The sequence below is a fragment of the Tinamus guttatus genome, unplaced genomic scaffold (assembly GCF_059628265.1).
Source record: "Tinamus guttatus ecotype Peru unplaced genomic scaffold, ASM5962826v1 Tinamus_guttatus_pri_ptg000048l, whole genome shotgun sequence".
Taxonomy (NCBI): domain Eukaryota; kingdom Metazoa; phylum Chordata; class Aves; order Tinamiformes; family Tinamidae; genus Tinamus; species Tinamus guttatus.
The window spans coordinates 257393-273859 of NW_028288582.1; positions in this window are offsets into that span (position 1 = coordinate 257393).

Here is a 16467-nt window from a genome sequence, read left to right on the forward strand (position 1 = left end):
GCCTCAGGACACTCTGAGTTTGCTCTTTGCTGGATATTCCAGCTACTTTTTCCTGTCTCCAGTGCCAGATTTATTCACTTCTCCTCTAATGTACCGCTGAAAGGTCTCCTCCTTAATGTCATATCTGGCAGATGGATTGAACTGTAGTTCTGCAAGCCTGAGAGGGACTGAAGGCCAACTGTTCTTACAGCCCGGGCCGATGGTGCAGGCAGGAAATCTCCTTTCTATTTATGGTGGAAGGGCTGTTATAGCCAGTAATAAAGGGCCTGGCCAAGAAAGTCAAGAGAGGGGCCTTGGGGATTGAGCTCTTTCCAGATAAACTAATTTAGCCTTCCCATTATCCAAGATCACTGCTGTCTTATGGGCTGGTTGTGAAATGAGACGGTTTGTGCTCACATGGTACGGAGGGATCAAAAGGCAGAAAGAACAAGCATCTGATGTGGAAAGTCTTCCCGTGGTAGGAAATCTGACTGTGGTGGAAATCTTCCAAGGACTCCAATTATTTGAAAGGCTACAGGGATCATTTTCCTCCCTGTTTCTCTGCAGTGGTAGACAACCTTCTAACTTGGAAACACACTCCTTGCTTACCACTGGTTTGTGTTCTTTCACATCAGTCTAGTGTCCCCAGAGTTCCTGTTTATATAGTGTATAGTGATGTCCAAAGGCACTTCCAGCACCTCCTGCCTGGGCCACCTGGGCAGGGGTCCTGTGTCCATGGGGACTGGAGTCCTCCTGCTTCTGAGCATGGACCTGTCCTCAGGCAGATAGAAACAAAGTTAGGGAAACCTATTGGAAGATGTTTTCCTTCTTCACTGTGTTGAATCACATCCCTTTCCAGAGGCCTAGGACAGGCTTATTGGCTATTTAAGTCCCAGGGCACTACAGCCCTCTCACCTCAGGTGAACTAGGTGAGTGCTTGGCAGCTTATAGAGCCGTGTTTACAACACCAGATCCAGGGTGGGTCTGCAAAACAGCGGTGCCTGTTGCGATCCCTGCATCCTTAGGTAATCGTCCTGGAAAAGAGGGGCCTGCCCTTTCACACCAGGTAGGGACGGGTACGGGATTGCAGGTGGGTGAGAGATGAGCAAATGTTTTGTGTCACTCTCACTGCATCTGATCCCACACCCTGATCCGAGGGTTTGTTTTGCCCATGGGGCTTTATCGCTTGGAATATTACACAGGATTTATGCTTCATAGAGGAACCTCTGGTAACAGAGTCACCTACCCAAAGCTGGAATCAGCATTACTGAATAACGTGAATAATGAGAAGTTTAATGATGTGAACATCTGTATGCAGACAGTAACGCACTGTACTTCATTCTGTCTTTACAGTGATTTCAAGTCAGCAGTTTCTGATGGTGGGAGTAAAACCAGAACCATGTTCTGTGTTCTCACCCCTTCTGGCCTGAGTGGGTGGCTGGTGCTGCAGATCATGGCCTGAGAGGGGAAAGCAGAATCAGACGAGGGTGCAACTCCTGCAACTCTGAGCAGATGGTTCATTTGTGCATCACTTTGATTGCAGGTCCTTAAAAAAGTAGAGAGAAAAGAAACGTGCAGGGATGGACATATGTATATGGCAACGACTAGGCTTTATCATGGTGGCTTCCCTAAAACAGCAGGTCAGAGCAGCTCCTTGTCCGCTCTGCTGCCTTTTATTACACTCTGAACTCTGCTCAAAATGACAGACTTGAATTTCCCTGTTGCTCCTCTTCCTGTGAGGTTTTTCTTCTCCACCAATTGCTTATGCTTTCCTCCTTTCCCTTTTTTACAAGCCCTTCTTTCCCTTTCTTTACATAGTCAGCCAAGAGTCCATATTTTGCAACTGTCTAAGTCTGATGCAGAAAAGCAATATCCAAGGAAAGAGCCAAAGCTCACAGAAATGTGTCAGGTTTCAGGGTTGCTGCTAAGATGGGGAAAGTGTCTGTTTCCCTAGCAGCCAAATCGCAAAGGAGAGGCAAAAACAAGTGGCATTTTATTTTTGTTCATCTTTTCTCTCCACTTTCCTCTGCATCCATCGCATCTTTTTGTATATAAAAAAGCAAGAGCCTGTTGCTTGTATTGCCTGGAGAAAGCCAAAGAGGTCTTGGCTTTGCTGAGGAGCCTTTGGTCTTTCTTGGCGCCAAGAAGACCAGCAAGGACATCAGGAATCTCTATGAGGGTGGATTAGAGACAGAGTAGGTGGCCTGGGCTCTCCCTGGCAACCCAACTTGTGTAGGGTTGGATTAAATCCCACACAACCCCATCACCTGGATCCTGAAATACCAGATCGCTCGCTAATGCCTCTGACCAGTAAGAGTCTGTGCTTTGAGATGACTCTGAGTGCCTTGGCCATGCACCTTTAGCACAAGGACCCTGTAGAGAAACCTCTGAGCTCTGGTACCCACCGTGGTGTCATGGCCACAGTTTCGGGTCCAGCAACAGAAGCAAGTCAAAAATGTGCTGCAACAAAATCTGCTGTCCTTCTGGCTTAGCTGGTGGGGCGAGAGACTTTCTTCCATGGCAAAGCCAGGTAGTCAACCTGAATTTTGTGCTCAAACTCAGTTATTCCACCTAAATTACAGCAACGTTTTGCTTAATCCCCTATACACGCACTACCTTGTGACTCACTCTTGGGACCACACTGCCTCTGCTGCTCTTGATCCAGCTTTTTCTCTTTTTGTGGCTTCTGGATGCTTCTGCTCAGTGCCCTGGGGGACACTGGCCAGCTCTGTGCTCAATACCCAACCAGAACCCACCCCGCTGTTGGCTGCGGCTTGTGCTTTTGGCGGTGCCTCTTGCCCTGCCAAGCAGCTCCCCTCCTCCTGGGGTTTCCTTCGTCCAGCTCTAAAACGCTCCCCTCGGAGCGGCAGAGAAGGCTGCCCTTGTCCAGCCACCCATTGCAAAATGGTTCATCTGCCTTGCAGTGCGAGGACACCTTGACTTCACGTGGATTTGCTACTGCCCTTCTCTAAGGGCCTGATTCACTGAAGCCAACAGGAGCCTTTCCAGGGTCTTCCACATGCCCAGGGACCCCTCTTGGTTTGTTTTATTCTCACGGTGCTCATTCCCTGCTCTCTAATAGCTGCCCTGGGGACAGCACGGGACCATTTCTCTGTTCTTCACGCAGTCCCCTGACCCATACATGAGTTTTCCTCCAGTCTTGCTGCCAAGGCCATAGCCATCCCCTGGCCCATGCTCACAAGGAAGGCTTGGAGGGAGGTTTTCCCCACACCCAGCACCCAAGGACAAGCCAGGGGAGGCCAGGAGGAGGGAAGGGTCCCCTCGATGCTGGCAGGAGCAGAGCAAACACAGCCATGGCCAGAACAAGCTTCTTTGCAGCCACAGACAGGCGCTGAGCAGACATGCCAAACCTGGGTTTTCTTCAACTTGGGGAATAATTTTGCTACTTCCCCTTGTTCGTTGAGCTGTTTACATTTTGTCTCGAATAGGACTGTCTTTAGACTGGATTCCAGTCTCGTGAAAGAGAGGTGAAACACATTTCCGTACCGCCGGTTCCTTCCCTAATCCCACAGGAACCCATTACAGTAAAAGAGACCTTAGCGTGTTTAGGAAGGCAGCTCTATTTAACAATTCTGGGGAATTCAAACCTGCTGATGTCTCCTTCCGGGCTGATGTCAGCCTAGCAGGCCAAGTACTACTCATAGCTGATTGTGCTTTAAGCTCGGAAATGTTATTTTGTTCGAATTTCATTTGCATGTGATGACACCAATTTATTCGGGATCGTGGTTTCCCCTTCTTCTAGCAATGGTGTAGCTGGTGACCTAGAAATACCTGCTCAAACTGGAATGTGTCTAGTTTTTCAGAGCTCTTTCATAGCTTTCATAGCTCTTAAGTATGAAGATTAGGTCTGATTTAAAGGCTTCGATTGAAACAGAGCAACGCGATGTTGGGTACGGTGCCAAACTCAGATGTAATAAAGTTTGCCTCCAAAATGTGTAAACTGTAAAGAAAAATGGAAAAATCAAGGAAAAGAAAGTGTCTTAATGTGTCTTTGGCACTGAGTGATTAAATGGTTCGCAGAAGGGCACACGGGGCTTTGGCAGCCTGGCCATGAGTCCCGGTCAGGAGGTAGCTCAGAGCTTTCTGGCAACATCAGTTTTGCTCCGTTAACAGCCGTTCCCTCTCTAACATCTGCCTTGAGGGCTCCTCTTAAGGAAGCAGTGGGGAAAATCTCCATAATATAAACAGGGAAAGGGCTCATGTCTCCCCACTGCTGGCCCACATCCTCCTCCTCCTGGCGGGACGAGGAAGGAGATTAATGCACAGACCTTTCCCCCGGCTCCGGGACGGCACAACTGGATCCATGCTTTGCAATAGTCAAGTTTGTGCATGTTTCAGTACAGCTAAGCTGGCTACGTTGCTGTGTTAGATAAATACTGATTGTGTGTCAATTGATAAAAAGCTGCCAAGTGTTTAATAAGTGGCTTAGGAGTAATTTTTTCTGGAGTTTGCTAGCTTTTCTGGGGCAAGAACATGGGAGCATTTGGAATCCATCTGCAGCGACTGAGAGTCCAAAGTTCTCCATACAAATGTGGTGGAGGAATCTGAGATTTGAACGTTTTATTCCCCGTGGCTCCTTACAAGCACTGTTAAGAGCAGTCTTTTCAAAATTATCCTGAGATGATGAGATCCTGCTTTTTTTTTTTCTTTTTCCCCAGCCTTTCTTCACGGTTTCATTTCCAGATTTACCCACTGGAGGAGAGGATCATGCTCATGGAAACACAGCCCTTCATCCATGCTGGTGGTGTGTTTGTCTCACATGTCATGAAGCTTCTGTGGAACAACACCAGGAAATAATGAATTCAAAGATGTAAAATCCATGCAGAGATTTTACTAATAGGTCTAATTACAGCCAACCAACACTTACCTGGGGCTCACACACTAAAACTGCGTCTTTCAGCAATACCTCTGATCTTTGCAGGAATCTGACTACTTAAATGAAGAAAAGAAGTATGTAAGCAATTAGAAACCCTGTTTCTGTGGGATGTTTTCTTCCTAAGATAATCAGTCCCCTAAAGACATCATCTGCAGTGTGTAAGCGAGAGGTGCATAGGAGGCCTGAGGAACTAGCACCACACCAGACTTAATTTCTGTGCTCAAATGGCATCACATGGAATTTCTTGAAGCTTAATGACTCTAGGTTGAAATTTTTGCATTAGGCAACACTAATCAGATTGAAGCTGATCTAATCAAAGGCATGAGAAGGCCTGGGCTCTGCTTGGCAGCACGGAGCCTGCTAATCCCGGTGCCACGGATGCTGAGACATTCCTTCATGTGACGTGAGCCAAGTCCTGCCAACTGCCAAGCGCGGCCTCCGAAATTCATGGGAATCGGGAATGTGCGGAACCTGGCAAGACCGAGCTTGCCGCAAATACCCTTCGGAAAGGACAGGGTTTGTGTACCAGAACCTGGTGCAGTGAACCGACTGTGGCTCCAGTCTGGTAATAACCTTCCCTTGGACACAGAGACTCTCCAGAGCAGAGCCAACAGCAGGATCATGGCCTAGGAAAGCTCCTAAACCAGCGTGGGATTCCTGCAGCCCAAGTAGTTACAGGCTGACATTTCCCTTGTACAGCCCTCATCACATGGTTCATTCTTCCACAGGATTCCAATAAAATGTTGACTAGTCCATTAGGAAAGGAAAGTGACCATTCCCCGCTGTTGTCACAGAAAAAAATCCCTTGCAAAGAAATCTGGAAAGCATGCAGAGGCTCTCAGCATAGCTCCATGAGGGTTTTAAAAATCATTCTTGCAACACAGTGCTGCTACAGACCAAGCCTACTTGACAGATGACATCCTTTCTTACAGGTGCTTTTTATCTCCGAGTTGAGCAAAGTGCTTCAACTATGTTTGCTGTGGAGGCAGGTGGAGCTGAGAAGGAACCTGGTGCCCATTCTGAGATGGAAAGGAGATACAGGAACCTTGCATCAGCCCCGCGTAAACAGTGGGGTGACTGATTCAGCCAGGGGGAAGCAGTAATTAAGGTTTACCCAGAAATGTTTGCTGCCCATGGTTTGCTGTAAATAAGCTTTATTACAGGCACAGAGCCACCTGAGCTGGCCTCCTGCTGCACCGGTTGAGGCCTATCCTTGGGACTCTTGGTGTGGATCCTCATCTCTCCATCCTCTAGCAGCTCTGTGGGCCCTGGGGGTCCATAGCTGTGTTCATATGAAGCTCCTATGTGTTCCTATGTGTTCCTAGATGAGCTGTATCCCCCAAGACATCACCTGGAGTCCCTGCTCCTGAAGCAGGAGTGGATGGTTCCTCATTAATTCCCCTTGCGTCAGTGTGGGTCCATGCAGTGGGACCTCTTGATTTTTTCCCATTATCTGGGCTATTTCAGCCCTCATGAGCTGGATAATGAAATCAGGCTTTCTCTGGCAGCAGGAGTCAATGTAAGTGATCGTTTCCTCCTATGTCAGTCATTAGGTCACAATAATTTTGCTGTTTGCGAATCACATTTCCTTTTTCAGAACAAGATGCTGGGATTTTATTCTTGGTGATATCACATTGTTTGACGGCTCGATGCAAAGTCCGCTCCAAATGATGAGAGTGTTTGCAGGGAAGGTACCATCTTCTAACAACAGGACTCGAAAAACACAAGCACAAACATTTTGCAGTAACGGCTGTTGCAAGGGCTGTCCTGCCCTTGCCTTGCTTTCAAAACGTTCCCAAAAGGCGTCCTTTTGGCTAGCGTAGCTCAGTTGGCTGCCAAATGATGCAGGTCTACAACTTAATTTGCTGTCAGATCAGCCTTGCCTGGAGAAGTGAGTCATAGCTACCCAGGTGCTGCATGACTGGCCCTGCAGCATCATTTTCTCGTATTTAATGACAGAAAGGGCTGAAAATGTGGAATGCTTGCGTCAGCCAGCAACCTGAGATGTGCTGAACCGCATCATGTGCAGGGCTTACAGGTGGGCAGTCCGCGCGGCTCGTCTGTCTTCCTCCCTAAGGAGATACAAACACTGCTCCTTGGGTTATTTCTCCTGTTACAGGTTTGCCACATTTATGACAGCAGAAGTCAGCACTTCTCCGGATATCCATAAATAACTCATTTTACAAGCAGGGTTCCTTTCCTCTGTTCTTGAGAAAGTGAATAGTGTTGAAGTGCAGATTTTAAGCTGAGGAAGAACCATTTTGACAACCTAATGCAAGGAAGGTTCTTGCTGAACTTCAGAGTTTGTCAGTGCTAGGGAAGGACCTACTGCTCAAGTTCAATTTCTCTGTATAAAACCCAACGTTCTTGTAACTCTGCATCAATTCCATATGTTCAATACACACAACGGTGCCCCAGAGAGGACATGATTTGGTGCAATCTGTTTCCTCTTGGACTACTCAAGTACCTGGCACTGGACATCTTCTTTGCTGAGCGCTCTCTGTCATGGGTGCAGGTCTATAGGTGACAGACCAAAGGCAGACGAGACGTTGCTGGCCATGAAGACGTGCAACGGGTCCACGACATGACATGATGGTTATAGACAGCAGCTAATAGTCAATCCAGAGTGGCACTGGGAACATCCCTTACTTTAAGCACAGAGCAGCTCCATGGGCATTTGTAAATCCCCCTGCGTGGTGAAAAAAATCTTTGCCAATGTGTGGTGTAAAGGTCAAAACTGCTGCACTGTGGGACTAGGGCTCCTCCCAGCAGGGCTTTCCTGGGAAAAGCATTTCCCAGAATTTTGGACATTACCAATCCTGGAAAAGTACTGCTTGAAGGGTAGAGTAGGAGGGAAAAAATCGGAAGGAAGATGTCTCAGACGACCACGAGATGGCAGCTGGAGCCTGGGAAGTGTTTTTTGCAGACACAGTAGCTCCCGTGGAAAAAAACAGTAATTTGCCAACCCAGCTTTAAATCGCCCAAGACAAGAGCCTGTGTTTGGGAACATGCACCTGCAGCGCGTTGGCCTTGACGTTGCACGTGCGCGCTCAGAGCGAGCAAGCCCCAGCATATCTGGTTACCCCGCTCGTTCCCCAGCCCCTCCGAGCCTTCCTCCCTTAGTCTGTATCAAATAAATGCTTTAACCAACGTAATCCCTGCTGATAGCAAGTCAGCAGTGCGTCTGGTTTAACACTGCTGTTGTGATGGAGGCTGCTCCAACACCTAATTCAAGAGCAATCCGTAGTCAGACTCTGTCCCCCCGCTTGCCGGTTCTGTCTGCAATTCCTCCTGAAACCGTACTCTTCACTCACTGCTTTAAATTGCTGATGGTATATGTTGTTAAGTGGCGATTGGGTTTCATTCCAGAAGAGACCACATTTCAGCAGCCATTTAAGCAAGCCCGAGAACGCCCTTCACTTCTGCACAGAGGAATGAAATCCTGTAGTGGAAATCAGCCGGGCTCTGGTTGTGCCGTGCGGAGCAGCGTGAGTGCTACCCCAGCCGAACCCCAGAGATGATTCATGGCCTGGATTAAATACCCCCGACACGGGCAGAGTGAGGCCTGAGATTTCTTGGCCGTGTTAGCATCCTCGTGCAGCCCTGGAAATGTGAACCAGGGAATGGAGCTTTATCCCGGTAAAAGGAAGAGGTTAACATTTGCACACATGGATTTTAAGAGCATAAAAGAAGCATATGTGGTGGTCATGATAGTAATTTGGAAGTCCTGCTGTAAAGCCATTTGTCTAGAGCCAATATCCATGAAAAGTGTCAATATATTTGGCTGATTTCCCCAGAAGTGACAGCACAGTGTGCTCTGCACAAGCCTTGCTCAGCTGCTGAGCATATGCCAGTGTGGCACAGGAGTCCTGTCATTTTCATGCTGGAAAATATGCTGATATTTCCATATTTCCACACTTGCAAGATCTTCATATGATGTACAGTTATCACCACCCATCTTACGTCCATCCCAGTTCTGTATTTCCCCAAGAAACCACTTGTTTTCCTACTTGTGGTGACCGTAAGTGTTTGCCCTGCACATTGCAGCAACACCAGTGCACCTAGAACCTGCCCAGCAAGCCCATGGGCAGTGGTGCCAGCCGGGTGGAGGCACAGGAACCAGCAAAGCCCAACAAAAGGAGAAAGAAAAGTGTTATTTGCTCACGGTGGAGCCGGAGGAACTGGTGTTTCCATGTCACATGCTCCTTGGCAGGTCAGTGCTTGGAGAGCAGGATTTCTTGGCTGAGCCAGGTAACAGTTTAGCACCTGCAGTTTTGGCACCACCTGAAAAAAAAGGAAAAGGCATCCAGTTTATGAGTTGTATTAGCACGGCGCTCAGATACTATGTGGTGTGGAATGACAACTGGAGCTAGAGGAAGGGAAAAATGACTGCATCCCATAGAGTCCCTTTATTGCCAGGTCCCCACACAGCAGGTCATGCTGCCCGTGAGACCCCCTGCCAGAGCTAAACCATATATTGTGTCCTGATATGCAACCAGAAAATTAAACCTCCCCACACCGTCTTGCTTTCATGTGCCACGAGCAGGCAGCTCGTAGGAGCTCTCCTGCTTCCTGCCATGGCAGGGGGAATTTCTTGGCAATCCTGCAACTATAGGAAACAAGCGGTAGTGGGAACACTGAGCGGAGCACGGAGGAAATTGTTATCGGCTGTGGAAAAAAGGTGAAGAATCATCACAGCAATTTCTGCACTTCTTGCATGATTTGGTTTGTGAAATGGAAACTGCTCAGCACGAATTTATTTAGCAAGCTTTCCCCTTTCCTAAGAGTGTAAGCTTATTTTACAGGACCGGGGAACACAGCCAGATATAAGCTGTTAGCTTCTTTTTCCCTGACCTACCGTGAGTTATTTACAAAGGTTTAGACCCAGTTAAAGCAAAGATGAATTTCAGAGCCTGATGGTTAATATCTTGCAGCTGCTCTTCCGTGGCCTGGTCCAAAGACCAGTAACTTTACCAGGCACCTTCCCCCTGACATCAGGGGGCATTAGGATGGGATTTATGCATTTGGCAGCAGTTTTTCTAATAATTTATTTAAACACTGGAGAGAGCAACAGTGCTTCAAGGGGGGCTGAGGGCTCCAGATGAGAGCTCTCTTGGGTGCCAAGCCTTGGGTTTACATGTTGGCTGCAAAGGAGGCACCGACCTTGGGAAGGACGCTGTTCTCCCAAGGAAGGAACAACTCCTGCCTGCTCCTCTCCAAAGCTGCTGCATCCCGAGTGCTGCCCTGTTGCTCTGCAGGCTCTCAGCAGCCAGGCAGCAGAGCTTGTGCTCTGGTGGATTCACTCCAGGGATTCACTTTTGCTCTATTCTAGCACTTTCTGCACACTAACCTCAAAGCCAAGTGTTTGCAGACAGGTATCAGCTGAAATGATGCTCCCATGCACTGAGTTGCATCGGGCCTGTGTGTCTTGATGTGTCGTTCTGCAATCAGAAGCTAAGAGAGCAGCTGATAGTTTCCATGCTGAGGAAAGGGAATTAAGAGAACAGGAGAGTGATCTTGTGGATCTTATTAGGGATGGAAAACCATAAGCCTCAAAAGCCGTAAGATGGTTAAGGAAGACATGGAGGTAAAACATATAATGGACAGAAGATAATAGATGTTTGGTTCATGTGAAACTTAAAGGAGACATTGAAAAAAAAGCTAGTCAAGTTCAACTTTTAGTCTTCTTAGAGGGCACTTCACTGTAATAAAACTATTTTGGCCTGCAATTATGGCCCTGGGCATGCAGCTCTCTCAGGAGCTCATTCTGCAGTGCCTCCTGTGAGACAGGATCCTAGAGAAAGACAGTGACTCCACTCTGCTAAAAGATATTGGTCTTCTGAGGTCTTCAGATTCCCCTTCTTGTCTCCTAAACCCCCTGGCCCCTGTTTCTTGGCACAAAGTAGACGACCAAGCATCAAGGAGGGGGAACATCCCTCAGCTGCCTCCACTGCCTGCGAGAGAGGACCCAGCATGAGGTTGCTGGAATTTTATTTTATTTTGTTTTGTTTTTTGCTTCCTGATGTTTTTTGCCCAGGTTGAGGGGCTCTGAGGAGGCGTGAGTCCTATTCAGAACCGGTTCTGCCCTCAGAGAGAAAGTGCACGCACTCGCACCCTTTTCCTCCATGTATAACTATCCAAATTGCTGCATGAGGTAGGGGTGAACATATGAGTTGAGCACAGATTTAGCGAGACAGAAGGTGAAAATCTGGGCAATCTTCTTATTTTAAGTGCCTTGAGCATGCAAAGATCAGCTCCTTGATGCAGCATGCTTGCTTGCAAGCTTTGGCCATTCCTCTTCTGCCGCTAGTCGCAGATCTTGACTGGGCAAGTTGCTTCTGCAGCTTGGACAGGGGTGGTGCTTGCAAAATTACCAGCACATCCTCTGGCCCATTGCACGGAAACAGGGTCCTGTTATGGGCCCTGTCTACCCAAGGGCACCCTTGCAGCTCTGCCCAGTTCTTTGGAGGCTTTAGGATCATAAATAGAGCTGCAAACTGGGACATGCAGGAGGGCTTGTTCCCACAGCCCATGGATGACTGGAACTCAGATTGTGAAGCAAGAGAAGCAAATGGAGCCATTCCCTTCTCCTGGGAAACTTTATCGATTTTGGGCTCTTTCTTTTCTAAAGGTGTCACTTTGATATTGCTCCTCCATGTCTCTCCGTCAGGAATAAATAGAGGGATAAATGGGGGCTTTTCCCAACAGTGGGAGCAGGGATTCAGGGTCCCTGGGTAGAAATGGCACCCAAGTCGCAGGACCTTTGGCCACGGAGCAAAGTGCACTCCTGCCATCTCATGGACATCTCGGAGAACAAGGAGGAATTTCTTCACAGGAAGAGGGGATTATGATGAATTTTTCTTCAAATCTAGTTCAACAGTTGAGAATTTAGCTAAGTATTAAATAGATTAACTTTTTTTTTCCCCTTTTCTTATGCAGGCTTTTGATTATGCAGTTGTCGTAATGAACTCAATGTGGTTGTTTCCGATTTGGCCCCGTAGCATCTGGCAGGGAGCCGCCGCCTGAACGCGAGTCTCGCTGCATCCAGATTTGATTCTTTTTCCTTGGCACGGCTTTCCCTCCTGCTGATGGAAGCTTTAAAGAAGAAAAAAATACCATGACATCTGAAGCACTGCCAGAAAACATCAACATGCTTTCTGGCTGCCATCTATTGTGCAACGCAAACCTCTTAAGATTTAATATTTCTGACACTGCGATGCACCTGCTTGTAAGAAAAACTACCTTGTCATATGATGAAATGTTTTGTGAAATCACTTTTTGAAATTTATTAGCCTCAGAATGTGGGTTTCTTCCCTTTTCTCCCTCCCTTCCACCCCGATTTCTCCATAACACTTGCTGCTAGAATCGTGATCTGTGATTAGACGACGCATTTCCCACCCTATGGTTTTGGCACGTGCCTCTGCTTTATCTATGGGGAGAACTGCAGGGCCTGGGTGCCTTTGGTGGCACTGTCTCCCCCTGTCCCCAAGCACCAGTTAAACTCTGGCTTGGCACAACTGGGAGGTGACCGGTGCTTTCAAGGTCACGCTGGTCCAGCCTAGCTCTTCACTACCCATCACTGGACTGAAGAGGGCTCTGCTGCCTGGCCAAAGTGCAGATCACCCAGCTCTCACGAAAAAAAAAAAGTCTTTTTTGCTGCTTTTTTTTCATTTGCGGTTGTTTTCCAAGGTAGGTTTCAGCTGCACAGGTGCTTTGCTGGGGTGGGAACCTGAGCTCGAGCTGGATGTTGCCCATGGGCTCAGATGGGCCGGGAAGCTCCGCGTGGCAAAGTCTGCTGAGAAGCACGTGGGACCCCTTTGCTTGGGCTCCCACCTGGTAGATCAAAGCGATGCTCAGCGATAACTGCTAGCGCAGCCGCCTTGCAGGTGTCACCGAGATAAGGGCTTCGCTCGGGTTACACTCAGCCCTGTTGCTAGCGCTGCTGTCACGAATGCAAGCACAAACGACTTGTTCTCAGAAGACCTTTCCTTAGTGTTGGGAGGCCTGGCAGCATGGCATCACCTCCTTCTCCCTTCGCCCACTCATTCTTCAAGGGCATTCGGGCTTCTTGCACCCTCACCGGGTTACACGGAGATAGAAAGGCAGGGAATTCTCTGGAAACAACCAATCCCCTCCCACATTGCCTTGATTCTAAGTCCACCTCTGCTCTAAAATCTAACAGTTTTGACTCAGGAGATGAATGGCAGTGTGAAGTCTGTTATGTTACAGCACTTGGGGATAAATATAAATATAAAACCCTGAAATATCAGTATTGCTTAGGGTAAGTTCCTACATATGCCCATGCTGGGCTGGTCCTGCTCTTCCTCTCCTCAGAGACACGGGCCTGCCAAGAACACACGGGGAGCCTCTTGGGGAGCTTGAGTGCATTGAACCTTCGCTTGAGTTCCCCGCTTGCTCCACATTGCCATTTCTTTCCATTTACAGCCACAAGCTGCTTTTGATTCTCCTCAATTAGAAAGGTCCATTGAGCATTTTTTTTCTGATTGATTTTTTTCTAACCTCCTCCCTTTTGGTAGCTCTATGGCATTTTTGGAGGAAGGGTTTACGGTCGGACTCGATGATCTTAAATGGCTTCTGCAACCATAATGATTCTATGACTGTGGAGAGCTTTGTGGGTGCATGCCTATAGCTTCTCCATCTGAAATAAGGGTTCCCTGTTGCTCTGAGCTGCTCCAGAGAGAGGAATTTAGCAGTTGAGCATGTAGTGACTGCGAATCCATTTGAATGGCTTGGAATTAAGAATCCTTCCTCCAACCATTTTATGAGAGAAGAGCTGAGACTTGCCCAATGTCCTGCAAGAACCCAGAAGCAAAATATGGTGCTCCATCCTTCCCCGTACGTGTTAACAGCTCCCAGTTCCTGAGCAGTTTGGACAGCAAACCAAGGCAAGGAGGAGTACGCACTGCTGCTCTATGCATTGCCCTGTGTTCCTGGCTCCCGTGATATTTAATTAGAGGCCTAGGACATGGACAGCCTCTTCCTTGTGCTTGGCTGTGAGCTGTCGTAGGGATGGGTGGCAGCTTGTGGTGAGGGACAGATGCACCGGGCTACCAAACCACGTGGTGCTTTCAGCAGCTGCCGAATAAGCTTAGACCCATGCAAAGTTTGTCAATATTTATCCTTGCTGCATATAGCAGAGGAGTGTTAGCAAATTACAGGCTGTGCCACCACAGACAGGCAGGCTCTGATTGCGCGGAGCCGAGCTTGCCAAGCGTCCTTGTTGGTGCTGCCTTCATCAGCTGTGCTCCCTAGTCAATCAGCCTCTTCAGCTCCGTGTTTGCCTCTGCGGAGGAGCTGCGAGTCCTCTCGGATCACTGCAGACGTTCTCACACAACCCAAAATAGGGGTGGCGATACAGAGGTCACAGTATGAGGACGTGAGTTGCTCTGTAGCAGTCATGGACATTCAGGGAATGCAGCCAGGCCTATCTTTGTGTATGATCCATTTATTTGCATTGGCCAAATTCTGTTCTGTAGGCCAAGACAGAACATTTTTGCCCCAGATCAGCCCTCCCCTTTTTCTCCTCCATATGAGTGGAAAGGCTCTGTCCAGGTCCATGTCTGATGTATCTAAGGGCTTTAGATGCAATAGATGCCCAGCCATGAGTGATGCCCTCACTTTCCCTACCACCAAGTCTAGCAAGATGTGCCAGCTCTTCTCCTCCCTGCCCTTTGTGGAGTTCATGTCCTGTTTCTGCTCGTGGTTTTGGGACAGGTTGGTGGGCTTTTTGTCTTACCACCCCTTGGGTAAAGCCCTGACCAGTATCCACAGACTCCCTGACCATGAACCAGTGCATTCAAATGATAATGAATAAAAGGGAACATCTTCCCTCCTGCCTTTCCCATCCTGCTGTTGAGTAGACCCAGCATTTCTCTTCATTTGCCACAGAGCAGCATAGGTCCCCGTTCCCATATTGTGAAGCTCTCTCTCATAAATCAGACTGATAGGTTTATTCTCTACGTAATGGGAAATTATGACAAATGCAGCTGTATAATCTAGTTAGTAACTCACCATAATGACTACTTCTGGGGTGATTTATGGTTTTTGTCATATGTGAGCTTTCAGAACATTAGAGATTACATTTTTCACACTTTTGGTTGGAATCTCAGTTTATTAGACTTCGCTGCAGCATTAATCACTTGCAGTACAACCCCGGACTTCACAAATGTATCAGATCAGCATGAAAAAGGCAGAGAAAACAAGAACTGTTGTGAATTAATGAGCCGGATAACATGTCTCTCATAACCAGTGATGAAACAACCTGTGTTCTTCTTCAAGCCACAGCAGAAAGCCTTGAAATTCATGAGTCTTTCACATGATACAAGCAGTGGCAAGGAACCAAAAAACCTCAGCCAGCCTTGAAACCTGAAGGATCAGGGAGGCTGAGTCTATTCTAATTAATGGTAAAACGAAGTGTGAATCTGTCCTAAATGTTCAAATAAAGAAGATTGATTCTCAGTTATAATATGGTTTATAAGCAAAACATTAGGATTATATGGGAGAAATGTATGTGTCGTGAAGCCATCTATAAATCAGACAGACAGTTCCAAGGTCTACTGTGAGGGTCTGGGAAACTTTCTGAGTTGCCATCGTAGAAGCTCAGTGTGGGATAAACCAGATCAAAAGGGCATCAAAACCAAAATTGCTTTAGTTTATGCTGTTTTGTTGCAAGAGACCTCTCCCAAGCTGAGAACTGAGGACAGTGCTTTATAATACTCCAAAAAATATATTGAAAATGTCACTAAGATCCATCAGAAACAAGCAGAAAGGAGGACGAGGGATGATGTAAGATGTTCTTCATGAAGGAGGTAAAAAGGATCACGCTAAAGCTCCCTGTAGGGAGAGTGGATGGAGGCAGATCTGCTTTGGAGTAAATTAGTCGTGTTTAGCAAACAGTTCGGGGAGATGGCACACAAGCCAGCTCAAATATTCACAAAAAAAAACAAAAACAAAAACAAAAAAACCCACCTTGTATTGTAGTGATGGGCCTCAGCACCTGGCTGGCTCAGGTTTTCGGTGGGCGAGTAAGATGATCTGCAGGTGGTCAGGAGTATCCCTGTTCACTGAGCACCTGCAGAGCTGCAGACGCCGATGACTGATAACAGCACCAGCTAGGGAGGTGACCCGGGGTTGGAGAACTAGTCATGGTGTCTTCTTTCTGCTAAAGATAGCAGCCTGTTGCCAAGCTAGTGAATACTTCTAGCTTGGCTGATAAAAGGTGTGAGGTGTTCAGTGCTGCTGGCCCCTGGTTTTGTCTGCGCTCTTCTACGTAGTGAGGAGAGGCAGGTTCCCCTGGAGCAGAGGACACTCATGAAGGGTCCTTCGCCATGAAGGGTCAGGCCCAGGATGGAGGGAGGGAGCATGGCTGCCCAAGGTGGAGCTGATATGGACATCCATGGGGCAGCTGGAGGTGTCACCTACCCATACAGCCCTGCCGTGTTGAAGTGAGGGTGGGAGGCTGAACGGCACCATCAACGTGATGGAGGTGTCACCTACCCGTACAGCCCTTACGTGTTGAAGTGAGGGTGGGAGGCTGAGCAGCACCATCAACGTGATGGAGGTGTCACCTA